The 24485-nt window shown below is 43.4% G+C and overlaps 2 long non-coding RNA genes across 2 annotated transcripts in view; both read right to left on the bottom strand.

The window, feature by feature from the left end:
* The window catches only part of LOC109499917, a 30253-nt gene extending 20063 nt beyond the window's left edge, over window positions 1–10190 (bottom strand). Inside the window, exon 1 of the long non-coding RNA XR_006598331.1 lies at window positions 9972–10190. This is a non-coding gene — a long non-coding RNA (uncharacterized LOC109499917). The remainder of the gene's footprint in view (window positions 1–9971) is intronic.
* Window positions 10191–11708: 1518 nt separating this feature from the next.
* The window catches only part of LOC123385552, a 33586-nt gene continuing 20809 nt past the window's right edge, over window positions 11709–24485 (bottom strand). The window contains exons 3-4 of the long non-coding RNA XR_006598328.1: window positions 16566–16793; window positions 11709–11831 (exon numbers count right to left, since the gene is read on the bottom strand). This is a non-coding gene — a long non-coding RNA (uncharacterized LOC123385552). The remainder of the gene's footprint in view (window positions 11832–16565; window positions 16794–24485) is intronic.

Raw genomic sequence — 24485 nt, 5'->3', positions numbered from 1 at the left:
ACTGTGGAAGCTTTAAATGACATGGAAAAAGGGTGATCCCAGAGGTTGGAGACCTGAGAAGGAGGTCTGAGAGCTCACGCCCATCTTTCTCTTTCCCTGCTTGCTGAACATGCAGCAGCGGCCTCACTAACGTGCAGCCGTGATGTGACTCACGGTCAGCTGACAGAGCAGGAAGTCACCTCAAGCTGCACTGACAGATGGGAAAGTCCAGAGTAGATTGAACGTACTTTTCAAGTAAAGGAAATAGGGCACTCTGTAGCTGATGGGCTGTGTCACAAGGTCAGAAAGCCCGATTACATTTGGTAGTGCTGTGCAAGAGAGTAGCCTGGGCATACATTGATCTGTGTATCAAGTCATTGCTATAACACTTGCAAGCCACACATGCATGTTTCAGTCATTAAATACAGAAGAGAACTCTTGCTGGAAGGATGAAATCACCCAGTTTTTACCGGGCTGGATTAAATAAGAAATTAATTGCTGGGGTTGGCGGGGGTGGTCGTAAGCAAAACGTGAAGCGGGACATCAGCTCTCTCAGTGTGGTTGCCTGCTTTTTGGAGTCCTCCTCTTGTCCCAGGGGTCCAGAAATCTCAGGAGGCCCTTTTTCTTTGAATGAGAGGAAGCGAACTGTTTTGTCAATCAACAAATCTGGAAATATATGCAGACCTGTGGTGTGCCAAGTACCCTGCCAGGGAGTATGGAAAGACCAGATCTTTCAAGAGCTCTGTCTAGTTGAGGCAATGAGATGTAAATATATTGATAGTTGAGTAGCAGCTAAGAGGTGTTCGAGGAAGTATATGATGAATTACCAAGGCAATGTCAAGAGGACAGATACGCTGTGGGAGTTAATAGGAAGGTGAGGCCGGTGTGGACAAGGTTGGCCAGGGAAGTGTTTGTGCCAACAGTGGATCTGGAGCTACACTCCACTTTGAAATTATAAGTAGGGGCGCCTGGGTGGCTCAGTCGGTTGAGTTTCCACTCTTGATTTAGGCTCAGGTCATGATCTCACGGTCTTGAGATTGAGCCCTGCATCAGGCTTCGTGCTGAGACTCTCTCTCCTTCTCCCTCTAGCCCTCCCCCTGCTCAAAATAAAGATTTTTTTTTTTTTTAAGTACAGCTATCGGTAAGTGGCAAAGATCAAATCAGCTCTCCCAGGAATGGCAAAAGCCAAGGTAGATATTTGAGTAGGATGCTGGTGCAGGTATGAGAATCTGAAGATCTGGGTTTGTTTCTGGTTCAGAAAGACTATTGAACAGAGAAACTTCTATTTCCTCATCTGTAGAATGGGTGTAATAAAGGCCCTACCTGCCATTCAGATCAAGTGAACTAATGTGAATCATGGTGTAAACTGTAACTCATATAATAAACTTAAGTTATTGCTAATGGTGATGATATATTATGAATTTAGGAATATAATTTTGCATATAGAGGTATTGCTTAACTTTAAGGGCTTAAGTGACAATTTAAACATCAATACATAGGTTACAAAGAAGAGTTAGAGGTGTGGAGGGTTAACTGTAGATATGAAATGACAATGAGCACACACATAACCTTGGTTTGAGGTCTTGGGTGAAGGCATTAAAAATATTATGACTAACGCAGATATTATTTTTCTAGGAATATTTCCTTTTTTCCCTAAGAGTGAGGATAATTTGCTCACAATGTCCAAACTAAACATTACATTTTTAATCTGAACTTATAGAGCTTGCACATTGCGTGGTGCGTATCAAGAACCCAGTCTATATTGAGTGAGGGAACTTTCTGGATTTAAGATGCAATCTGGTAATCATTGCTTCTAATCTGGGGAATGGGGGGCATTTTTTCCCCTCTTAACCTTGATGGAAAAGTGCTTGGAATATTTGTAGTGGGATCAAAATTCACACAAAATGAATCAGATATTCATAAAAAGAAAGAGTACATCTTTCTTTCTTTTTCTTTACAAGCTCATCTTGCTCAGAGCTCCTGTTTATCCTGATGAGAAGACGGGCATCTTTTCCTTGACAATTTCTGTTCTCTCCAGGCCAGCAAAGGTTCTGTGGGGTAAATACTGAATCCAAAGTTCAAACCCTCATTCAGGACAGTTTCTCCCCTTTGAAGAACTTCCCTCCCCCTCTTCTCTTGCTCAAGACTGGAGGACTGTGTGGGGGTGGAAGGGTGAGGGGGTTCCCAAGTTGCCCTGTGCAGCCCCTATCCTTCTGTTGGGGAGTGGGGTCCCTGAGTTCTGCTGTTCATAGAGGGGTGATTAGCCCCATCCTTCCTGGATATTGTGCTGTTGTTCCCCACTGATGTTCAGGGACCTGCTCACAAGGTCTCCATGGGTCTGTGGATTGTCTACTCTGTCCTCAGGCCTCATCCAGTCAGATAGTCCCCTTGGCATGTATATCCTCCTTTCTCCCCCAGTCACATGAGCTCCTTGCCATCTTAGCACCATGCTGCTGTGTGTGAGCCCTCTGGGACCCTGGGCAGCCCCAAGCCAGTCCATTCCTTCAGGTCAAGGGTGCTGGAAGTCTGCAAGAACTGACTGTTCTCCAAGCTCACGCTATGTTCCCAGGCTCCCCCAAACCTCTCTAATTGACTCTATGCTCTGGTTCAGCCCTGGCCTTTCTCCTGTCCCTCCCATCTGGCCATCCAGTTCCTTTCTGCAGCCCAGGAAGGGTGCTGTGGGATTTAGTGAATTAGTCCCTTCTTGGGGTTAAGAACCACCTGTCTCTCCGTTCTGCCCCAGAACCAGTCCTCCAACATCCAGCCCATCAGACCACACACATTTCCTTTTTAACCCCTCCTTTTTTTTTTTTCTCAGCAAGGCTCAGCTTTTGCAAAACAGAAGTGTTTCTTTTCAGACATTTGTCTAACTGTAATCTTTTAAGATCCATTTTCAAACAAAGTGCAGTGGCAGCTCTCATTCTCATTGAATTCTGCCCAATGGATCCAATGGGCAGTAACTTGTGAGACATTTCCAGAAAAGGAATCACTAGAAACGAAACGATATTGACTCAATGCTTCAAAAATGTTAATTCTGTTACAGAAGTTTAAAGTATTTTGGTAGTTGTGACACTACTATGAAATGAGTTATGGCAACATCAGTCCCCTGGTTGGGACAGACTTGGTCATTCATTCTGCAACTGAAATGTTCCCAGGTTATGAGTCATTCACAAAATATTTGTTCAACAGCTACTTCATTCCCAACGTGGGAGAAGTGGACCATGTTTTGGCAATTGGTTGCTAAACACCAATAGGTAAACCACCCAACATGAAACAATTAATGGGATAGGAATAAAGGTAGAATATTGGAGGCCCCAAACAGTGGAAAACCCTGGAAAAGTAGTGGAGTAGGACCTTGTCAGAATAGTACGCCACAGTTTGAAGCCAAAGGTAACCAGAGAAAAGTGCCTTATACCGTCAGGAACCAGAACAAACCTAAAAGGCTCAGGGGCCATTTGCCATATACAATAAAGGAGCAAGTCCCAGGAGATCCAGCCCTGGAGGGAAGGGAGGACAGCAGGGCAAGGAGGGACCTTACCTATTTTGAACCAAAGGATTTAGTAACTGGTCCAATTCAGAAGAGTAGACTTTTCTGCTGACTTATTGGACTCTTACCATTCTGGGTTTCTTCCCCTACCTTACTTTTGGTTTTTGCAATTCTTGCTTGCTGAAAGCTTGAAGCCACAGGTGAATGTTCAAAGAGAAATGAGAGTCTCTAGGCCTTCAGTTATTTGTGGTGGCAGCCACCATTTCTATTCAGGATTCCAGGGAGATGTGAACACAGATGTGGAAAAGCTAGGCAGGGTAGGGTTAGGATTGAATGATGGCAGACGCTGTTATCCTTCCTGCTTGGATGACGCAATGCAAGCAATTTTAACAAAAAATCATGCATGTGCTGTGTAAGGTCCGTATGTTTTCTTCCTTAGAAACAGCAAAGCTCCATCAGCCCATCACGACCTGACTCTCTGCTGGTAGACGTGACTAATAATGTCATGCGGGCAAAGTGAACCCAATGCTACGCTGCAGTATTTCACCCACACTAGACCAATATGGGGGAAAGCACTTTTAATTTCAAGTTTGGGGTTTAGAAGTCTTTGGTCCTTAATCTCAAGGAATTGATCTATACAGGCGTGCCCTGTTCACGGGTGTAGTCACTGCCACATGTGACTCCCTAAATGAATTATAATTAAATAGAACTAAACGTTCAATCCTATTAGCCACATTTGTAAGTGCTCAATAGCCACATGTGGCCAGTAGCACGTTATTATATTGGGCATTGCGAATACAGATTTACATCATCACAGAAAATTCTACTGAGCAAGACTAGTACAGACCGTAGCGCGATAGTGTGGCAAGAGAAGAACAGAGGTCCAGGACATCGGTTGATAGTGTTGCTTTTTTTTGTTTGTTTTTAAGTTTATTTATTTATTTTGAGAGAGTGAGCATGAGTGGGAGAGGGGCAGAGAGAGGGGAGGGGAGAAAGAGAGAATCCCAAGCAGGTTACACACCCACCGTCAAGGCAGAGCCCGACGCCCAGCTTGATCTCATGAACGATGAGATCTTGACCTGAGCTGAAATCAAGGGTTGGATGCTTAACCAACTGAGCCACCCAGGCCCCGCTGTTGCTTTTTAATAACATGGTTTGGGAGTGGGAGTAGAGATGAAAAGAAGAGAAACCCATCATCATTTTCCTCAGAAATGTGGCCCAGTCACTCTCTTTACCCCAACTGAAGCTACGTGAAATAGCACTGTGAATTTGGAAACTGAAAAGGAAACTTGGAGAAATCAGCTGTGTTTAAACACTCGCAGCCATGACTCAGCCCTTCGGTGCCTGGCTTAGCAAATAGCCACAGCAGGCGGGAAGATCTACAGTGCCCCTCTGTCCTATAATCAGTCCCACTGGGTTCAAGTCCAGTTGCTCCATTCACTAGCTGTCCTCATTGTGGGGCAAATTGGTGCTTTTGATATCTCTGATCTTGAATTGTATATCTTGTAAAGGGAAAATAATTATGCCCATCTACAAGCATTTCAAGCAGAGTCAAAGAAAACATATACAAAATATTTGGCACATAGTAGGTAGTCAATAAAAGAAGTTTCCAGTTCGGAAATTTATCTTACTAAGAGAATAAATGTAAACATATTAGATTTTTAACCTCATGGAAACCCTTAGTTATAAAAAGATCAGACCATAAACATTTTAGAAAGCATGCATGGGACACCTGGGTGGCTCAGTCTGTTAAGCATGGAATCCAGCCCCATGTTGGGTCTAGCTGACAGCGTGGAGCCTGCTTGGGATTCTCCCTCTCACTCTCTCTGCCCTTCTGCTCTCCCTCTCTCTCAAAGTAAATAAATGTTTTAAAAAAAGGAAAAGGCACGTAAATATTTACCAGATCTTTGTATGTGGAAGGATCTTTCAAGTTTAAAGGTAATGAGAAACAGAGAACACTGATAAATTTGATAACATAATTTTTTAAACTTCAGTGCAACAAACGAACCACATACACCAAATTAAAAGGTAAATAAACTGGGGAATATATTTTCAACCAACATGACAAACAATTGTTATATTTGATTTTTTCAAAATAAATGATAAAAAATCTCTGAGAAAAACTCCAATGTAAGGGAAAAAATGCAACATTGCATGAAACTAAAAAGAAAGAAAAATTGTTAACAAATGAAAAACATTTCAATGGTAGGAATTTAAAATATTGAAATTAAAATAACTGAAGATTATTTTCCTTCTCTCTCTCTCTCTTTTTTGTCTGTAAATGTGGTGATTCAAAACAATAAATAATGATTATACTTTAGGAGAGGCATATGAAGCAAGCACTCATGCTGTACCCAAAATAATCATTGTGAGATGAGGATCTAAAGTTTTAGATAGTACAGGATGCATTTTTGGGTGGGATATTTACTACTTGCTAGTTGTCTCCTGGTCCCATGTCAAGGGTTGAGCCTGGACTCAGACCATACAGTTCCTATCATTTCATAGGAAAGACTTCCTTTGGGCCTATTATAGTTAGACCATATGGTTTTACTACCTTAGGAAGAGGAGGTCCAGCCAAGGAGAGGTGATGTCAAGTCAATGCTTTCCCGCCTAGGGGATTGTGGGAAGGAAAAGGGAATAGGGCAATTATAGAAGTGTATTGTCAGTGTTCTGATTCTCTTGAACTTAGTTTTTGAAGCAGGACTGTTTGGGCAGGAGTGAGGTGATACGGTAGAAAGTTCGGAAAGGACTAGAGGACCTGGAGAACAGCCATACCAGTAGCAAGTATGGCTCTAGAACCGCTTTGTCACAAGTGTTGGTGTTGCCCTGGTAGATGGAATTGTCTAAGCCAGAGGGTCTAAGGTGGTGGCTCTGGTTGCTGACAGTTTGGTAAGGAAATAAAGGAATGGTCTGAGGGCTAATATACCAGAGGCCTGAGGCTGGGGCTTTGGGGCCAGAAGCAAATGACCAGGACTTCAGGGTTGGATTGGAACACAATACTTGGGGGTTAGGCTGGATAAGAATACAAAATACTTAACACAGCGTTTGACAACTAGGGCATGTTAAATATCATAATAACAAGAATAAAGTCAACTTTTGCATGATATTAACATGTTTATAATGTTTTATCGTATGAAGAAGTGTTTATTACATCTTTAAGGAAAGGATGTAGGGTGTGTTTCCTTAATATTATATATGCACAAAAAAACCCATAAAGAAACATACCATAGTTTTTACAGTATACCCCTAAGGGATGAAGTTATATATACTTCATAAATCTACTAATATTTATCCATTTTACTGCTGATGGACATTGGGGTTGTTTTTAGTTTGGGGCTGTTATGAATCACGCTACTACCAATATTCTTGTGCATGTCTTTTCTTTTCATTCATTTACAAGGGCACATACGTTTCTGTTGGGTTTGAACCTAGAAGTAGAATATCTGGATCCTCCAGTAGGTGCACATTTAGTTGCCTTAGCAGTGATGCCAAACAATTTTCCAAAATGATTGTATGAATTTCCACACTCACCAGCAGCTTAGGAGCGTTCCCATTGTTGCACATTTATTTTAATGAACACTTGGGGTTATCAGTCATTTTAATCTTAGCTCTTTGGGTGGGTGTGGAGCGGTATCTCAGGATGGTTAATTGCATTTCCTTGTCAACTAACGAGCCCCTTTTCATGTGTTGACTGGCCTTTCATGACTGCCTGTTGGAGTCTCTCACCCATTTTCTTCTTTTCTTTCCCCTCTCCTTTCCTTTCCTTTCTTTTTTTTTTTTAATTTTTTTTTCCACGTTTATTTATTTTTGGGACAGAGAGAGACAGAGCATGAACGGGGGAGGGGCAGAGAGAGAGGGAGACACAGAATCGGAAACAGGCTCCAGTCTCTGAGCCATCAGCCCAGAGCCCGATGCGGGGCTCGAACTCCCGGACCGCGAGATCGTGACCTGGCTGAAGTCGGACGCTTAACCGACTGCGCCACCCAGGCGCCCCAATGTTTACTTATTTTTGAGAAAGAGAGAGGCGGAGTGCGAGAGGGGGAGGGGCAGAGAGAGAATGAGACACAGAATCCAAAGCAGGCTCCGGGCTCTGAGCTGTCAGCACAGAGCCCGACACAGGGCTCAGTCCCACAAACCACAAGATCATGATCTGAACCTAAGTTGAATGCTTAACCGACTGAGCCGCCCAGGTGCGCCTCCCCCCCCCCCATTTTCTTTAATAATCTTTATTATTTATAGTATTATTTATAATTGTCTTTAATAATACTTTAATAATCATAAGAAGTATTATTTCAGGAGTGCCTGCGTGGCTCAGTCGGTTAGGCGTCTGAGTTCGGCTCAGTCACCATCTCATGGTTCATGAATTAGAGTCCCACATCGCGCTCTCTGATGTTGGCACAGAGCCTGCTTCAGATCCTCTGTCCCTCTCTCTCTTTCTCTCTCTCTCCCTGCCCCTTCCCCCCACTCTCTCCCTCTCTCTTTCTCTCTCTCAAAAATAACATAAACATTAAAAATATATTATTTCAACAAAGAAAGGGAATTAAATCACATTTTTTCCCTGCCCTTAATCACATTTACATAAGCAATCTGACTGAGGGGAAACATCTTACCTGGCTATCCATAAATGGACCACCAACTTCTTGATCTGCTGTCAAATGCTCGACCCCTGAGCTATAACCCCACACACCGGACCACCAACTTTAAACAGACATTGCTTTATCTGTTCCTTCCCAAAAGGGATTATCATTTTATGCATCGCTTATTGTTATTTATGTGCTTATGTCTTCTTCTAGACCATTAACTCTCAAACAATGGCCACTTTTTTTTTATATGAAATTTATTGTCAAATTGGTTTCCATACAACACCCAGTGCTCATCCCAAAAGGTGCCCTCCTCAATACCCATCACCCACCCTCTCCTCCCTCCCACCCCCCATCAACCCTCAGTTTGTTCTCAGTTTTTAACAGTCTCTTAGGCTTTGGCTCTCTCCCACTCTAACCTCTTTTTTTTTTTTTTTCCTTCCCCTCCCCCATGGTTCCTGTTAAGTTTCTCAGGATCCACATAAGAGTGAAATCATATGGTATCTGTCTTTCTCTGTATGGCTTATTTCACTTAGCATCACACTCTCCAGTTCCATCCACGTTGCTACAAAAGCAATGGCCACTTTTTGATTCCCTTTGGTGTAATGCACCTAGCACTGAACACTGCCCACAGTAAAGACTTTTGGAATGAACAGGAATGCATGGCTTTGAATAGCTTTTTATAGGACCTAAGCACTGGAATGCAAAATTCAAATAATCTAGTCTTCCATTTCCTTTCAAAGGCAACCAAATTGAGGTCCAGAGACCTGGGTCTGAGAGCAAATGAGCAATGAAATAGGGCAAGTACCTTGATTCCTAGTCTCCCCCTGTTGCCCTTACACTATACTATTTCTAAGAGATTAGAAGGAGAGAAACAATGAATTATAGCTCCCTCCAAATGTACACCACAGAAACTCTTCCAACTAAATAATTTTTTAAATTTGAAAGAAAAGAAAAAAAAAAATTTTTTTTTGAGAGACTGAGACAGAGAGACCGAGAGTGAGCAGGGGAGGGGCAGAGAGAGAGGGAGACACAGAATCCGAAGCAGGCTCCAGGTTTTGAGGTGTCAGCACCTCAAACTCACAAACTGTGAGATCATGACCTGAGCTGAAATCAGACACTCAAGCGACTGAGCCACCCAGGCGCCCCAGAAAGGAGAATATTCTTATCACTAGAGACAAGAGTTAATGCTGAGATGATTCTGCACAAACAGATCTTATGAAAATAACCCTATCTTCCATTAATTTCACCCACATATTTCCTAGTCACTCCCCGGAAGCCCAAACCTCTTTCCTTCGTCTAGTCCCTTTATAATTTAGTGCCCTTAGCTAAAATGGTACATAAGCCTGAGTCGTCTTTGGGGGTTTTCATTTCTTTCCTATGCAGTCCTTCCCCGTCACATTAAAATAGTAACATCCAATAAATGTGTATGCATTTCTCCTGTGAATCTGTCTTCTGTCCTGCAGGGGGGACAAAATCTCCTCTAATCTCTTTGGGTGTCTTAAACTGGGCCTAAGAATTAAACCGACATAAGACCGATTAACACCTGCAGGTAAGCCTTCCCAAGAGAATGAAGAGCAGGAAGCTGTGATACCTTTTAGATAAAGAAACCATCCACTTGTGAAAAATTGACAAGGCAGAGGGATTGGGCTTTGGGCACTGAGTTGTGACGAAGTAACCAGGAAGATGAGGGTGAGTTCAACAAGGTTTGTTAGTACAGCTTTCCTGGCCCCAAATTCCCTGTCTCCGGTGATAAGCATGCCTGCCTGCCTTCCGCTACAGGGAGGGCATCTTTCACGTGGGGGCTTTATCTCCTACTTTCTGGGAGAAAAGGAGGATCAGAGTGTCCCTTTTGTACCTGCTGTTTCTTAAGTGCCTTGGATTCAAAATAACCAATGTGCCAAAGTGGCGTATTTGGGGCTGACCTGCTCTGCTTTCCTTCAGTCAGGTTATTTCACAGCCTCCAGGAAGCAAACGCGAGAAGCAGAGGAAACGTTACTCCTCTCCCGCACCGTACAATGCCCTCTAGCGATGTTGGTTTCGAGAAGCAGAGAGGTCAGGTCAGCCTACCCTTGGACTAATGTTTGTGATGTCATAGTCCGTTTAGCAGGGATTTTCCCAAGGTTAGAAGCTTCCTGATTCCCGTCGTGGAGATTTGGAAGGCAGTCTTCATCCTCGGCGGCCGCGTAGTGGGAAGTACTAGAGGGATCAGGATCAAGACCCAGCGTTAGGTTCGTAATAGCAGATATAAAACAGGATCCATCAGGCTGCCCAGCCAAGGCATGGAGACTAGATACACGGTAGCCTAAGGTTCATGTAAGCAAGTCTAGTCTGCAGGCTTAATAACCTCAAACTCAAGCATGGTAAAAAAATGACTGAGGTTTTCATAAATTTAACATTTGTTGGCATCTGCATAACCGTGGTTGCTAAAGGGATTTCAGAGAACTTTGGAAAGATCATCGAGTGAAATATAATCTTCCTCAATAGATCTTTATTTTAGTTGAAGCTGTTTTCTTTCAGACAAAAGATGCCTAATGCAACCGTAAGGTATCCGAGTATAGAGAAAGAGCCTATGTCCAATTCTAAAACATGAAAGGAATGATTCCCACTTCTGTTTGGTGGAAATACATCAAGCAGCAAGACAACTGTAAACCCCTTTTGGTCTCCTTTTACTTATAAACAACAAGCGGTGAGCCCACTTTTGCAACCTATCATGTTTGTGTGTAGAACTCGCGAATTGGAAATGTTTGCAAATGTTATTCCATCTCAGACGCAAAACTGCTTTCTCATAGCAGTGACCTAAACTTGAGAGTAGAGAAACTGGACCTTATGATTCTTTGTTCTTCCTACAGTACCAGCGAGATAGCAGATCTTTGGTACATACTGATTATTTGCTGACTGCGGGAAAGGAATAGTCCTTTACACCGTTTGGGCGGAAATGGCCGCAGAACAAAGACGGCATTGGTTCTCAAGTACATTTAAAGTACAGAATGTTCGGGCAAAAGGTGAAAGCACATTAGGCTGATTTTCAGTTCATGTTTTCTTGCTCTGGTATATGTATATATATATATACATATATATGTGTGTGTGTGTATATATATGTGTATATATATATGTATATATACATACATATATACATACATATATACATATATACATATGTGTATATATGTATATATATGTATATATATATACACACACACATATATATGTATATATATATACATATTTATATATACATATATACACATACATACATATATACATATACACATATATATGTGTATATATACATATACATATATACATATATATACATATATGTATACACATATATACACACATATATATGTGTATGTGTGTGTATATATATATATATATATATATGTTTCTTGTTAGTAGAGGAAAGATGCAAAGTTTTGAATGTAGCAGGGAAGTAATCCTGAAAAAAAATTTTTTTGATTGTGCCCAGGCTTTAAGTTGAGACTTTTCCAGGCTGAAGTCACTTTTGTGCTATGGTCTGCAGCTGTATAAAATCTGAAGCTCAGTCTTGGACCAAACTCATTAACATTTTCCCCCCAAAGATCTTTTAAGGGACTTAATGAGACTTTAGTTTTCACTAAAGATAGAGAAATACACAATAAACCAGAGCTGCAAACATCTTTGGTAAGGAGAACAGTTTTTATTGTGACTTAATCTTCTCAGGCATATCTGCAACCAAACCAGAAAAAAGAATAGGGTGAAGAAATGAGGACACTGCGGCCAACACTGGTCTCTTCTTGTTTCTGAAAGGACAAGATTTACGAGGCTGCAGCCCCAACTACCAGACTAGTGGTCCTCAGCCATTCTGTGAAAGTCAAAGTCAAAGCCTTTCTTCCATGTGTGGTTCCTTCCCTGCTCCTGGCCAAGCACATGGGGTGTGTGTGTCTGTGTGTGTGTGTGTGTGTGTGCGTCCCCTACTTCTTCCACTAAAGGAGTGATTCTCAACCTGGAGTGATTTTGCCCCTAGTCCTCCCAAATATTTGGCAATGTCTGGAGACACGTTTGATTTCACAACTGGGTGTGCTACTGGCATCTAGTGGGTAGAGGCCAGGTGTGATGCTAAACATCCTACAATGTACTGGACAGCTTCTACAACAAAGAGTTACATGGGCTAAATGGTCCAGATTTCTAAGGTTGAGGAACCCTGATCTAAAGGATCAGATATGGAGGCCTCATTGGCCATAGAACAGTGTATGGAGAAGCTTTAGCTAAAGAACAGTTAGAAGCCACAAGCTATTGTTGGTAATACAACAGCAAGACAGTGAGGTGGGTAGATATGTAGACTACCGGAGCTCACGCTCTAAACTCTGCCGCTCAGCAGTAAGGTGTCCCCGACAGGTGACTTAACTTCTCTGAATCTCTTCCCAACCCTGAAAACATCACTAAAAAGGTAGAAAAGAAACAGGACAATTTTATTATTGGGTAAACATTAAACCAGAATGTGATACATCAGTTAAAGAGATTGCAAAGACAGAAAGAAATCTCACTGTCATGTAATAAAGGGATCCAACCCATTTCATTAGGTGGATTTTGCAGTTTGGAATCAGGTAACCAGTAGGCCCTTCTCTTCCCGGGACATCAGGAGATTAGGTGTCATCTTCCCTGATCATTACCTTTCAAAGAGATGGCCCCAGTTCTGGAGAAAACATTCCTGAGTTGCTAGAGACTGGCCGGAGATTTGTATTTTTGAAAAGGCCAAAGAAAGAAATTGTGAGAGAAAGGGGAGAGGAGAAAGAGCCTCTTCCCTTGTTTTCAACAGGGGGAATTACACTTCTTAAATTTATTTGCTCTTATACATGCTGTCTATAAAAAGAAGATGGTAATAATAATGGCATTTACTCCTTAGAGCTGTTGTAAGGATTATATGGGTTAGAACATGTATACGGTTATTAGATTAATTAAACTGGGGACCGTTAGACTGGTGGCTCTAATGCCATGGTGGCCTGCATAAACACCCCCAAATCTAACCCTGTAAAGGCTTCAGGGTTACTAAATGGAAATGCCAAGGACAACCAACCGCAGCCAGTCAGCTGGACTTTAAGCTACAGGCAATCAAATAATTTCTTTCTTTTTTTTTTTTTTTCTTTCCTATCTTCTCTGGGTCAGTCTTTCCCATCGTTCTAGTCCGGAGCATGCTCCTGGACACTTCAGATTTGAGGCTGCCCAGTTGGAATTAGTTTTTGCTTAAATAAACTCTTAAAAATCTCAAATTATGCCCAGTTCATCTTTTACCAAAGTTTAGACCCATGTGCAGCACTCAGTAAATGTTTGCTGCTTTAAGACCTTGCGATAGGCAGAAGTTTAAGCTGGCCCCAAGAGTCCCACCCCTGGTACACACTTCTTGTATAATTCCCTCTCCTTGAGTGTAGGCAGAACCTCTGAACACGAGGGCACATCCCTCTCATGATGAGGTTACTGATCATCTGGCTTTGAGTTAACTAAAAAGGGGATTATTCGGTGGGTCTGACGAAATCACACAGGCCCATTGCAACTGGATCTAGATGTCAGAGACAAAAACAAAACAAAACAAAACAAAAAGCATCAGAACAATTCAAGGTGACAGAGGGCCTATGGAGGAGGCCACATGGCAAAGAACTACAGAGGGCCTCTAGGAGCCAAGAATAACCCTGGCAGACAACCAGCAAGAGAACAGAGGCCTCAGTCCTACAACCATAAGGAACTGAATTTGCCAGCAATCATATCAACTTGGGGAAAAGGACCCTGACCCACAGAAATGCAGCCTGGCCAATCCTTTACTTCAGTTTGTGAAACCCTGAGCAGAGAAGACCCAGCTCAGGTGGGCCTGGACTTCTGATCTACAGAGACTGTAGGGGTAATAACTAATTGTTGTTTGAAGCCACTCAATTTGCATAATTTGTTATGAGCAATAGGAAACTAATACAATCCTCAAAAAAAAAAAAAAAAAGTAACATTTCACTCTGATGTCACCGATTTAAGTGTCAGAGGAAGGACCTGACCTAGCGGGTCACCTCTGTCACAAGTTATATGTAAGCAACACTTGAAGTCTGTTTTGGAGGAAGAAAACCTACGAAAAAATGCACTAAACAAACCGACCAGGTGTGAGGCTTTAGGCGAGTCCCTTCAGCTTGGTTTCCCTTCTATAAAGTTTGTTGTAAGTGGAACCAGATGGCTGCTGTGTTTACTGCTCTTCTGAATTCTCTCAGAATTCCAAAGAGTGAGTGCAGAAGAAACAGGGGTGGCTTTGTCATAGGGACCATTTCGTGGCTGAGCAAACTGGACTGAACATTCTAGCTCCCTTCTAACAGGTGCGCTCTGAGTTCCTGAGAGTGTAGATGGGGATTCATTGTGGCAAGCCTCCAAACATGTAGTGGGTTTGGCTCAAAAATATCTTATTTATAGACACTTCTTTCTCTTAGAAGTTTAAATTACTTGAAATACATGTAATTAATCTTTGATTCATTCTTAAGAATAAAGAGGAGCTTTACCTGAAGGTTCTGGAAAACTACTGACAGGCCCAGGAACACGCTCGGGTGCTAGCCAACTCCAAGCAGACAGGAGACTCCTATGAAAGTCTTTGGTTTTGGTGGGGGCTCTGGATGGGTTAAAATGAAGATAGCCTAATCTCCACTGAGCTCTCCCAAACATTCTGACTGGGAAGGTGCTGGCATGGGTCCCGGGAATTTGTGTTCTTAGCGAGCACCTACGATGATTCTGAAAGCAGATGGTCTGTGGAACACTCAAGGAAGTATCACAAGTAGTAAATTAGAGGTTACTAGAGTATCAGGGGGCAGAATCCAACTCCTGTCACTGAACAAAAAAAATTTCAGTGAAGAAATTATGGAGGAATGGGCAGTGTAAGGGAAATGGAAATAAAGGACTCAGAGACTTGCAACAGTGAGAAGCCATCACCACCTACAGGCGGGCTGATGGATCAAGGGGAGTGTCACTAAATCCCACTGCGTGATGGGAGCTGATGAGGAAGCCCCCTCCTCCCCGCCCCGGAGAGGCTGTGGTCAAAGAGGAATGTAGCAACTTGCTAGAGACTCTGCATGGAAGTAAGGAGGGTGCAGGGAGGGAGGAAGTGAAATCCAACTGGAAGCCAGCAGCAAGAATCCTGAACGCGTCGTCTCAGGAATTCAAGGGCACGGAACAGGGGAGAGAGGCAGTAAGTGGATAGTATTGGCAGGAGAAGCGATGAAAGATAATCAGCATGTTCTAAATCTCAAGGACAAGATCACAGACATGAAGAATGGCTGGACAATTACAGGAGTGAGTAGATCAAAATGAAGCCGTCGATACCACGAAGAGAATCAGTTACAGGAGATGGCCCAGGCCAAGTGCCTGGGACTCATCAGGGGGTGTGGAGTAAGAGCAAAGAAGATGGTCTGGCTGGGCTCTGCTGCTTGGGCACCTGAAAAGTTCGTCTGTTGCAGTCAAGACCGAAAACAGCAATAATTACATGTGAATGCACTGGAGCAGCCTTCTAGGGACATTCAGACTGAGTGGCATCATCAGCTTGCAGACAACCATCCAGTGTCTTCCTTTGCTAACATTGCCAAAGCTCACTGCTGCCCTCTGGATAAACCAAGTCAATGTAACTCACATTTAAAGCACTCATAAACGGCCTTGTCATCATGATTAATGAATGAGGGATTTCCTATTTTTCTCACTAGGTTATGACCACAATTGAACAAATTAAAAAACTATGCGTGTGTGTGTGTGTGTGTGTGTGTATAATTGGACCATATATTTCAGCTCATAGTACAGCTGAGATATACTGAGAGAAAGGAATTTCCTTATCTTCTAATTAAATTGGCACTCTTCCCGAGCCCCATTGGTAAGTAACTGGGAGAAAAGCTAACTGTTCAATCTGATTTAAAACCCTAGTAATTTAAAGAGTCTCTTAGGCCATCTCAAGTCACTACTGGATAAAGCTGCCCAGTGGCTCGGTTAGCCTGGCTCTCCCCACCGTGTTACAATCTAGTTGAAATGGAAGAGTCTGGGTGTACTCTTGGAAAAGAGCATGGCTTACTCGTTCCCTGTTGTGTTGGTGGGGTACGGACAGACCCCTGGCCTCCTGAAGGCTCATGCATCCTACTGGCAGGAATTTGCACATCTCCAGGGGGCAGCCTCTGTCCAGGTAGTTCTGTTGCCCTCCAGAGCTGAAAGCTGCAGATGGAGAACTCTGGCTCTCTCAAGTTTGTTTTCAAGAGTATGTCCTTCCTTCCTTCTTCTTTTCTTTTTCCTGTTTTTTTTTTTTATTTTTTAATTTTTTTTTAATTTTTTTTTTTTATTTTGAGAGTGAAGGAGAGAGAGAGAGAGAGAGAGAGAGAGAGAAAGCACACATGCAAGTGTGAGCAGGGGAGGGGCAGAGAGAGAAGGAGAGAAAGAGTCCCAAGCAGACTCCATGCTGTCAGCACAGAGCCTGACGCGGGGTTTGAACCCACGAAACGTGAGATCGTGACCTGAGCCAAAATCAAGAGCTGGACACTTACCCGACTAAGCCACTCGGGTGGCTCAGGACTTGCAGACTGAGGAACAGGAACATTTCCTACTCACTGACTCTGCTTCTCTTCAATTCTGAAGAGCTACAGAACCCTGAGTTTCTGATGTTTTTCCTTAAGCCTCTTGGCCCGGTTGTCTACTTGCGGCCTTTGCTGGAGGGTCACCTTGCTTTGCCACAGCCGGCCTGTGGCAGGTCCTCTGGCTCTAAACTCAGCATCCTGTGAGGAAAGAGAAAAGGGAGATTCCAGATTGCCAGCTAGACCTTTCCTGTCTACTCATGACCTTCCCCCCTCGTAAATACCTAGGTGACCATGATGTGTCGGCATAGGCCTCCTGTCCTAGGAACTTCTTCAGATCCAAGTGGGCAGGTTGAGCAGCCCCTTACTTGAATGATACCTTCGCCTTATCTAAAATATATGTAGTCAATCCTCATTATTTGCCGCTTTTATATTTGTGAGTTTGCCTAATCACTAAAACTTGTTTTAACCCCCAAATCAGCCTCTTACACATCCATGGCTGTTTGCAGAGTGGTGAGAAATTTGAGTTGCCTGTTTTGCCCCTTCTCAGCTGGGGTCAAATAGGGTGACACCCGGTCTTACTTCAGGACTCACACTGTCAGCGAGTGTTCCTTACATGACCTATTTGGTGCTCAACTTGTCGCATTTTTGTGCTTTGTGTTGGTGATTTTGCTGTTGACAGTGACCCCTTGAGTACAGTGTTGACGTGCTGTGGATGGCTCCTAAGAGTGAGAAGGCTGCAAAGTGCCCTATGGAGAAATCATAGGTGACAAGGGCTGAATGTTAGTGTCTTCCAAAAGTTATATGCTGAAGCCCTCATCTCCCGTGTGTCTCTATTTGAAGATGGCACATCTAAGAAAGTAATCAAGGTCAAATGAGGTCTTACGGGTGGGCCCTGATTGTTATAAAAAGAGATGAGGGCTTTCTCTTGCGCACTTTACTCGGGCGAAAGGCTAAGTGAGGGCAAAGTGTCCATCTAAAACCAGGAAGAAAGCTTCCACCAGAAACCTACCATAACCTTGGTCTTTGACTTTCCTGCTTCCAGTACCGTGGGAAATTCAATTTCTTTAAGCTACTCAGTCTGTGGTATTTTGTTATGGCAGCCTGAGTAGAAGCCTGAGATCACCAAGACGGCAATGTGTCAGATTAGCTTCCTCCAGGCGTGCTTTACAGACCCGTTGTCTGTGAGTTCAGTGTTAATGAGTCAATGGTGTCTATTAAATAAGGTGTTCTTAAACAAATAGATACCCACATAAAACAGGGTTATATGTTATTTAATGAAGTAAAAACTTCTGCTCTGTGATAGATGCTGTCAAGAGAATGAGATAAGCCACAAGGTGGGAGAAATATTTGCAAAAGACATTAACTGACAAAGGGCTAATATCCAAAATATACCAACAACTCTTAAAACTCAACAACAAGGGAATGAACAACCTGATTTAAAAATGGACAAAAGACCTGGACGCCTCAGCAAAGAAGGTATGTGGAGGACAAATAAGCCTATGGAAAGATACTCCACAGGTTATGGCATTAAGGAAATGCAAACCAAAACAACCATGAAGTACCACCACCTGCCTATTAGAATGGCCCAAATACAGGACAGTGACACCATCAAATGCTGGTGTAGATGTAGAGCTATAGGAACTCTCATTCACTGCTGGTGGAAATGCAAAATGGTGCAGCCGCTGTGGAAGACAGCTTGGCAGTTTCTCATAAAGCTGAAGCTACTCTTACCATACGATCTAGTGGTTACACTCCTTAGTATTTACTCAGATGAGTTGAAAACTTACAGCCACACAAAACCCTGCACGTTGGCTGTTTATAGCAGCTATATTCATAATTACCAAAACTTGGTAACCAAGTTGTCCTTCAGTAGGAGAATAGATACCTAAACTGTGTATTCATTAGTCTGCTCCAGCTGCTATGACAAAATACCCCAGACTGGATGGCTTACACACAGATGTTTTTTCCACAGTTCTGGAGGCTAGAAATCCAGGATCAAAGTGCTGGAAAATTTGCTTGCTGGTGAGAGATTTCTTCCTGGCTTGCAGATGGCCAGCTTCTCGTTTTGTCTTCACATGGCTCTTCTTCTGTGTGAGCATGTCTCTGCTTCTTATAAGGACAGTCCTATCGATTAGGGCCCCACCTTTATGACCTCCTGACCTTGGTTAGCCTTAATTACCTTTGTAACGGCCTTGTCTCCCAAGTGCGGTCATACGGGGGTTAGAGTTCCAACATATGAATTTCACGGCGGGGGCGGGGGAACATAATTCAGTCCATTACCCTGAGGTCTATCCAGACAATAAAATAGTATTCAGCATTAGAAAGAAATGTGCTATCAAACCAAGAAAAGATAGGGTGGAGGGGAGACTGAAATATATATTACTAAGTGAAAAAAGCCAATCTGAAAAGACTACAGGCTGTATGATTCCAACTATATGAGATTCTGGAAAAGGCAGAACTATGAAGGCAGTGAAAGATTAGTGGTTGCCAGGGGGTCAGGGCAAGGAGATTTTTAGGCAATGAAACTTTTCTGTATGATCCTATAATGGTGGATATGTGTCACTGTTTGTCAAAACCCAGGGAATGTACAATACCAGGGGTGAGCTCTAATATAAACTGTGGACTTTGGATGATTCTGATGTATCAATATAGCTTCATCGATTGTAACAAGTGTACCACTTTGGTGGGGTATGGTCATAGTCCAGGAGACTATGAGTTTGTGTGGGGGGGGGGGGAGGAATATGGGAGCATTCTGTACTTTCTGCTTTCTGCTCAATTTTGCTGTGCACCTAAAACTGCCCTAAAAGAAACCTATTTGAAAGGAAAAAAGATGTTACCAGAAACCTAACCATGTATGTCCCCAAAGAGCAGTGGTCCAGTATCTGCTAATTCAGTGTTTGTGGTGATGTTATAGAACAGAAGCACAATGAGTGAGGAGAAGTGACTGGACGCAGTCCCACTCCAGGCCCAAAGCCAGGAGGGGCCAATGGGACACTCATCTGCCTATCGACCTCCCGCACCTTCCTTCCTCCTTTTCTTCTTCCTACTTCTCTGGGGTCAGAGACAGACCCCTTCCCCGCCGCACAAACTGGCCTTCGCTAACCAACTTCCTGTTTTTGAAGTACTTTATGTAAAACTCTGGGATCTAGTTGGCCAGGCAGGCTCATTACTAGGCTACCGGGTAAAGACATGGGGACCATCCTTTCTCAAAATGTCGGGCAAGTTTGTAAAGCTAAGGTTACACGGCAAACCCCTATCATGCAAGGCTGGAAGGTGATTATTGTCTCAGCTCTCTTTGAATTCCTTCCCTACTGAACTCCCTAATCTCCTGCCCCTCCCCAACTGCCTTCCTCCTCTCTGGATATTCCAGGCCAATGGAGAAAAAAAACTGACCTACTGAGAAGGCAGAAAGAGCAAAGTTCATTAATCGTTTGTAACAGGTTGTCCCTGTTTCTCTTGAAAGCCTCGTAGCACAGAGCTCCGCACCTTGAACCTGATAGGTGTTCGGTGACAGACGACGCCTGAGTCAGAAGCTGTCAAATTAAGAGCCACCGTATGGTTGCCCCGCCTTCAGACTGCAGGCGTTGATTTATATCGTTTCCCTTCCTTCTTCCTCCTTTGATTGTCACACCTTGGTGATCCTATAACCAATATCCCCTTAAGGATAAAGACCCCCAAATGCACAGCCATCTCAGCAACACCTTTCCTATTTTAATTCTCGGGCACTGCCTCCTTCCGTGAGCTACCAGCTCTCAAGGAGAGCTTTCTGCTTTAAGGTTTTCATCAAATATCTTCACATACTTCCTTTCACAATGTGGATGGCACTTCAGTAGGTGCCCCTAACAACTTGAAAGGAGAGCACCCTGTATGGCTTAAATGAAGGAATGGGCACGCTAGAGGCGCCTGAGGGGCTCAGTCAGTTGGGCATCCAGCTTCGGCTCGGGTCATGATCTCATGGTTTGCGGGTTTGAGCCCCGCATCAGGCTTTCTGCTGTCAGCACAGAGCCCGCTTCAGGTCCTCTGTCCCCTCTGTGTCTGCCCCTTCCCCAGCGCATGTGCACGCGCTCTTTCATGCTCTCTCTCAAAAACAAACATTACAAAAAAAGAAGAAGAAGAAAGAAAGAAATCAGCACGTCAGACCAGCACAGCCATAGAAAGTAACTCTGTTGAATGCCTATTGATAAACTTAAGGGAAAGTAGAAAAAAGAAATGTCAAGGAGGAAAGGCATTAACCAGCATGGACCCCGAGAAAAAGTAGACTCGCAAAGGCGTGTGTCCCAGAAGAAGGTACTCTCTCCGTGACGATGTATTTGGTCTGTCCGGCGGGTGTATCTCTGGTATGCAGGTGGGTAAAACAGACTGCAGAACCCAATGCTACTGTGCTCCCGTTATGTTGGTTGTTGCCCGTGCCCGCCAAACAGTTTGGTGATAGCATAGCTTGGGCTACTCAGGCCACCACGAATACCACACTCTAAATTATCATTCTAGCTTTGTACATCATGTCTTCCAGGCTTTGTTTAAATGAGTCAGATTTGGGGGGCCTGGGTGGCTCAGTCAGTTGAGCGTCCGACTTCAGCTCAGGTCACGATCTCATGGTTGGTGAGTTCGAGCCCCGCGTCGGGCTCTGGGCTGACAGCTCAGAGCCTGGAGCCTGCTTCCGATTCTGTGTCTCTCTCTCTCTCTGCCCCTCCCCCGTTCATGCTCTGTCTCTCTCTGTCTCAAAAATAAATAAATGTTAAAAAAAAAAAATGAAATGAGTCAGCATCTCAGGTCTGGCCAACCCTGGGACACTTACAAAATCATTTCTGCCCCCCAAGACTGTGAACCAGATTTGGGGAAGTGGTGAGTTCTCCAAGGTAAGTGCTGACTTGTGGGGTCCGTCTGGGGGCCAGTCTCCATCCACATCACTCTCTAGAGATTCTCTACCCTGGGGCGCCTGGGTGGCTCAGTTGATTGAGTGGCTGGCTTCGGCTCAGGTCACGATGTCACGGTTTGGGAGCTCAAGCCCCACGTCGGGCTCCGTGCTGACAGCTCGGAGCCTGGAGCTAGCTTTGGATTCTGTGTCTCCCTCTCTCTCTCTGCGCCTCCCCCACTCACGCTCTGTCTCTCTCAAAAATAAAATGAAAATATTAAAAAGAAAAAGAAGAGTTATCTGTCATAAAGATTCTCTACCCTGCTTCAGCCTGTTTGGGCTAAGCAACAATTCTTGGGTAATGCACGAGAATGATATTTCCTTTGCTAGATGATTAGAGTGCTTCTCACCACTGGTTGGAAATACCCGGGGGGCCTTGTTATCCCACAATACTGGACACTTCTGCTTCTGGTGAGACAAAGCTCTTAAGAGCAGTGTTTGTAAAACATTGAGTAAATTCATTAAAAATTTACCAATACTATTACAACTTCAGGCCAAAAGTTTCTGGGAAGTTTGGGTTTAAGAGGAACTTCTACCCCATTGCCACCCCTCCCACCCTGTTTCCCTGTCTAGATCACCCTGGGGGCTGAAGGCTGGTAACGTGGGATTTCTTTTCTAAGTTCTGTTGTTATTGCCTTGTACCAAACAGCAGTGGCATTAGTCAAAGGAGTGGGCTGAAGCTGTTTCACTTCAAGAGTTGGCGGAGGCTGCCATTTCTACCATCAAATTGTACCTATTAATGAGTTTAAAATATGCCTGAGGTCTTGGTGGACTGCCTTGGCCATTTTCTAGCAACTTCTCTTCATTTCTGGACACGTACCAGTGCCCTGCCTACATTTCCTTTACCCTGGCACCATGAGAACACTGGTACAGAAAGCAGGCTAACTGTTTTCCTTTCCGGAAAAACAGCGCATCATAGCACCATAGCAGCAAAAGTTAACCATGCACGTTTTAAACAGGATTTGGTTTGGAATATGACAGTGACCCTATAACAAGCTACCAACTGTGGGGTCCTTCATTTATTATATAACTCAAGTCTGCCTTCTCCTTTTTTTTTTTTAATGTTTATTTATTTTTGAGAGAGAGAATCGAGAGCAGACTCCAGACTCTGAGTTGTCAGCACAGAGCCCGACACAGGGCTTGAATCCACAAACTGTGAGATTATGACCTGAGCCGAAGTTGGATGCTTAACCAGCTGAACCATCCAGGTGCCCCTCAAGTCAGCCGCATTCTTAATATTATGGCTCTGGTTGTGATGTTCAACCATTCTCCCCAGAGACTTTAGCCGGCCCATTTCTTGTTTTATGCTAGAAATCAGGACGCTATTACATGGATTTCCTTCTGTGATGTAGATGACAATCCAATCCCATGAAAATTGTGAAAACCATTGGAAAAGCTAAATCGTATCTACCTAGCAACTGGCTGTAAACTCTTGGATATTTGTAAACAAAAAGTAGCATTTTCAAGAACATTATGTGACAAGTCCTAGCTAGGAAATTTGACATGGCCTGGAGCCATTTTAATAATGGATGTCCCATGTACTCAAACACATATTTATACGGGTCAACGTTAGCATTTGGTTAATTAAGAAGTTTTGCCTTATCAATCTCTTTGTCACTTCAGCGGGGAGCTGGCACACAGCAACTTCTCTTAGTTCTGGGCTAGTTATTTGTTCATTTTATTCTTGCTGCCGGTACCCCTGTTTCAACCTTCGAGGAGGTCTGAAAGATCTACCAGTTATCAATGCTCCCAAAGATGGGGATTAGAGTGGGGTTCCCTTCCCCTCTCCCTCCACTCCTAATAACCCGTCGGTTACTCCAGGACTGGATCCCAGCTCACCGTCAGGGTACTGTTGAAGGTAGTGGTGATATCGATGCACATCTTATTTTTAAGGAAATGCTGCACATCACTGGGGAAAAAGCAGCCGACAACAACCCTTTTATGTTCACGGCTGCTGCCACCTGCAATACCATTAATGTTTAGTCTGATAATTTTCCTAGGCAGGGAAAATCACTTGCCTTACTCTTCTGTAAGGCACCTAATGCACTGTGCCGAGAGGAGACGTTTTTTCCTGCTTTATGAAGTGAACATATTTACTTATCCTATTTTACGTAGCTTTAAAAGTTCTTTCTCGGGGTGCCTGGGTGGCGCAGTCGGTTAAGCGTCTGACTTCAGCCAGGTCACGATCTCGCGGTCCGGGAGTTCGAGCCCCGCGTCAGGCTCTGGGCTGATGGCTCAGAGCCTGGAGCCTGTTTCTGATTCTGTGTCTCCCTCTCTCTCTGCCCCTCCCCCGTTCATGCTCTGTCTCTGTCCCAAAAATAAATAAACATTGAAAAAAAAATTAAAAAAAAAAAAGTTCTTTTCTCCAGTCTTCATGGGAATATATGTTTATGAGAGATTGGACCTATTTAATTAGCTCATAAAATGGTACAGAATTTATCATTTCAAAGCTAAGGTTTCATGTCAGATGCCTCCTGAAGATTAAGTAATTTTATGCTTGGTGTATTTAAAAAATAAAACTTTATTTTAGGCAATACAAGGAATTTTTAGAAGACGTAAATGTTTTCAGAACAAGATTAGATTTTTATCCAATATACAGTCTGACAAATGAAACACCTTACATGTTTTCCTAGCCAAAGGCTTACCCAACAGTATAAGTAAGCAAAACAGTGCATGATACCTTTTTTATTGATAAATAGATTTAAAATTTATTTCTGACTTTTGGTTCAGTTCAGAACATGATCAACATCTTCGGGCCAGCATTTCTAGGCGCAAACTAAATTCTGCTGCAATGAGAGAAAATGAACTTGGGTTTCAGATTAAATTTTATATCTTTGAGTTTTCAGACCGAATGTATGGGTCTAAGAACGAACAGTTCATTTGTCTGCCTCTCTGTAACCGGTCTCAAGAAGACTGAGAGGGAGAGGGAGTTGGAAATGATTAAATGGACTCAGTTTTGATTAGTGAGTCAGAGGTCT

Source organism: Felis catus, chromosome B2, assembly GCF_018350175.1.
Source record: "Felis catus isolate Fca126 chromosome B2, F.catus_Fca126_mat1.0, whole genome shotgun sequence".
Lineage (NCBI taxonomy): Eukaryota > Metazoa > Chordata > Mammalia > Carnivora > Felidae > Felis > Felis catus.
The sequence above is the reverse complement of the archived record's forward strand: the minus strand, read 5'-3'. Positions and strand labels throughout refer to the sequence as shown.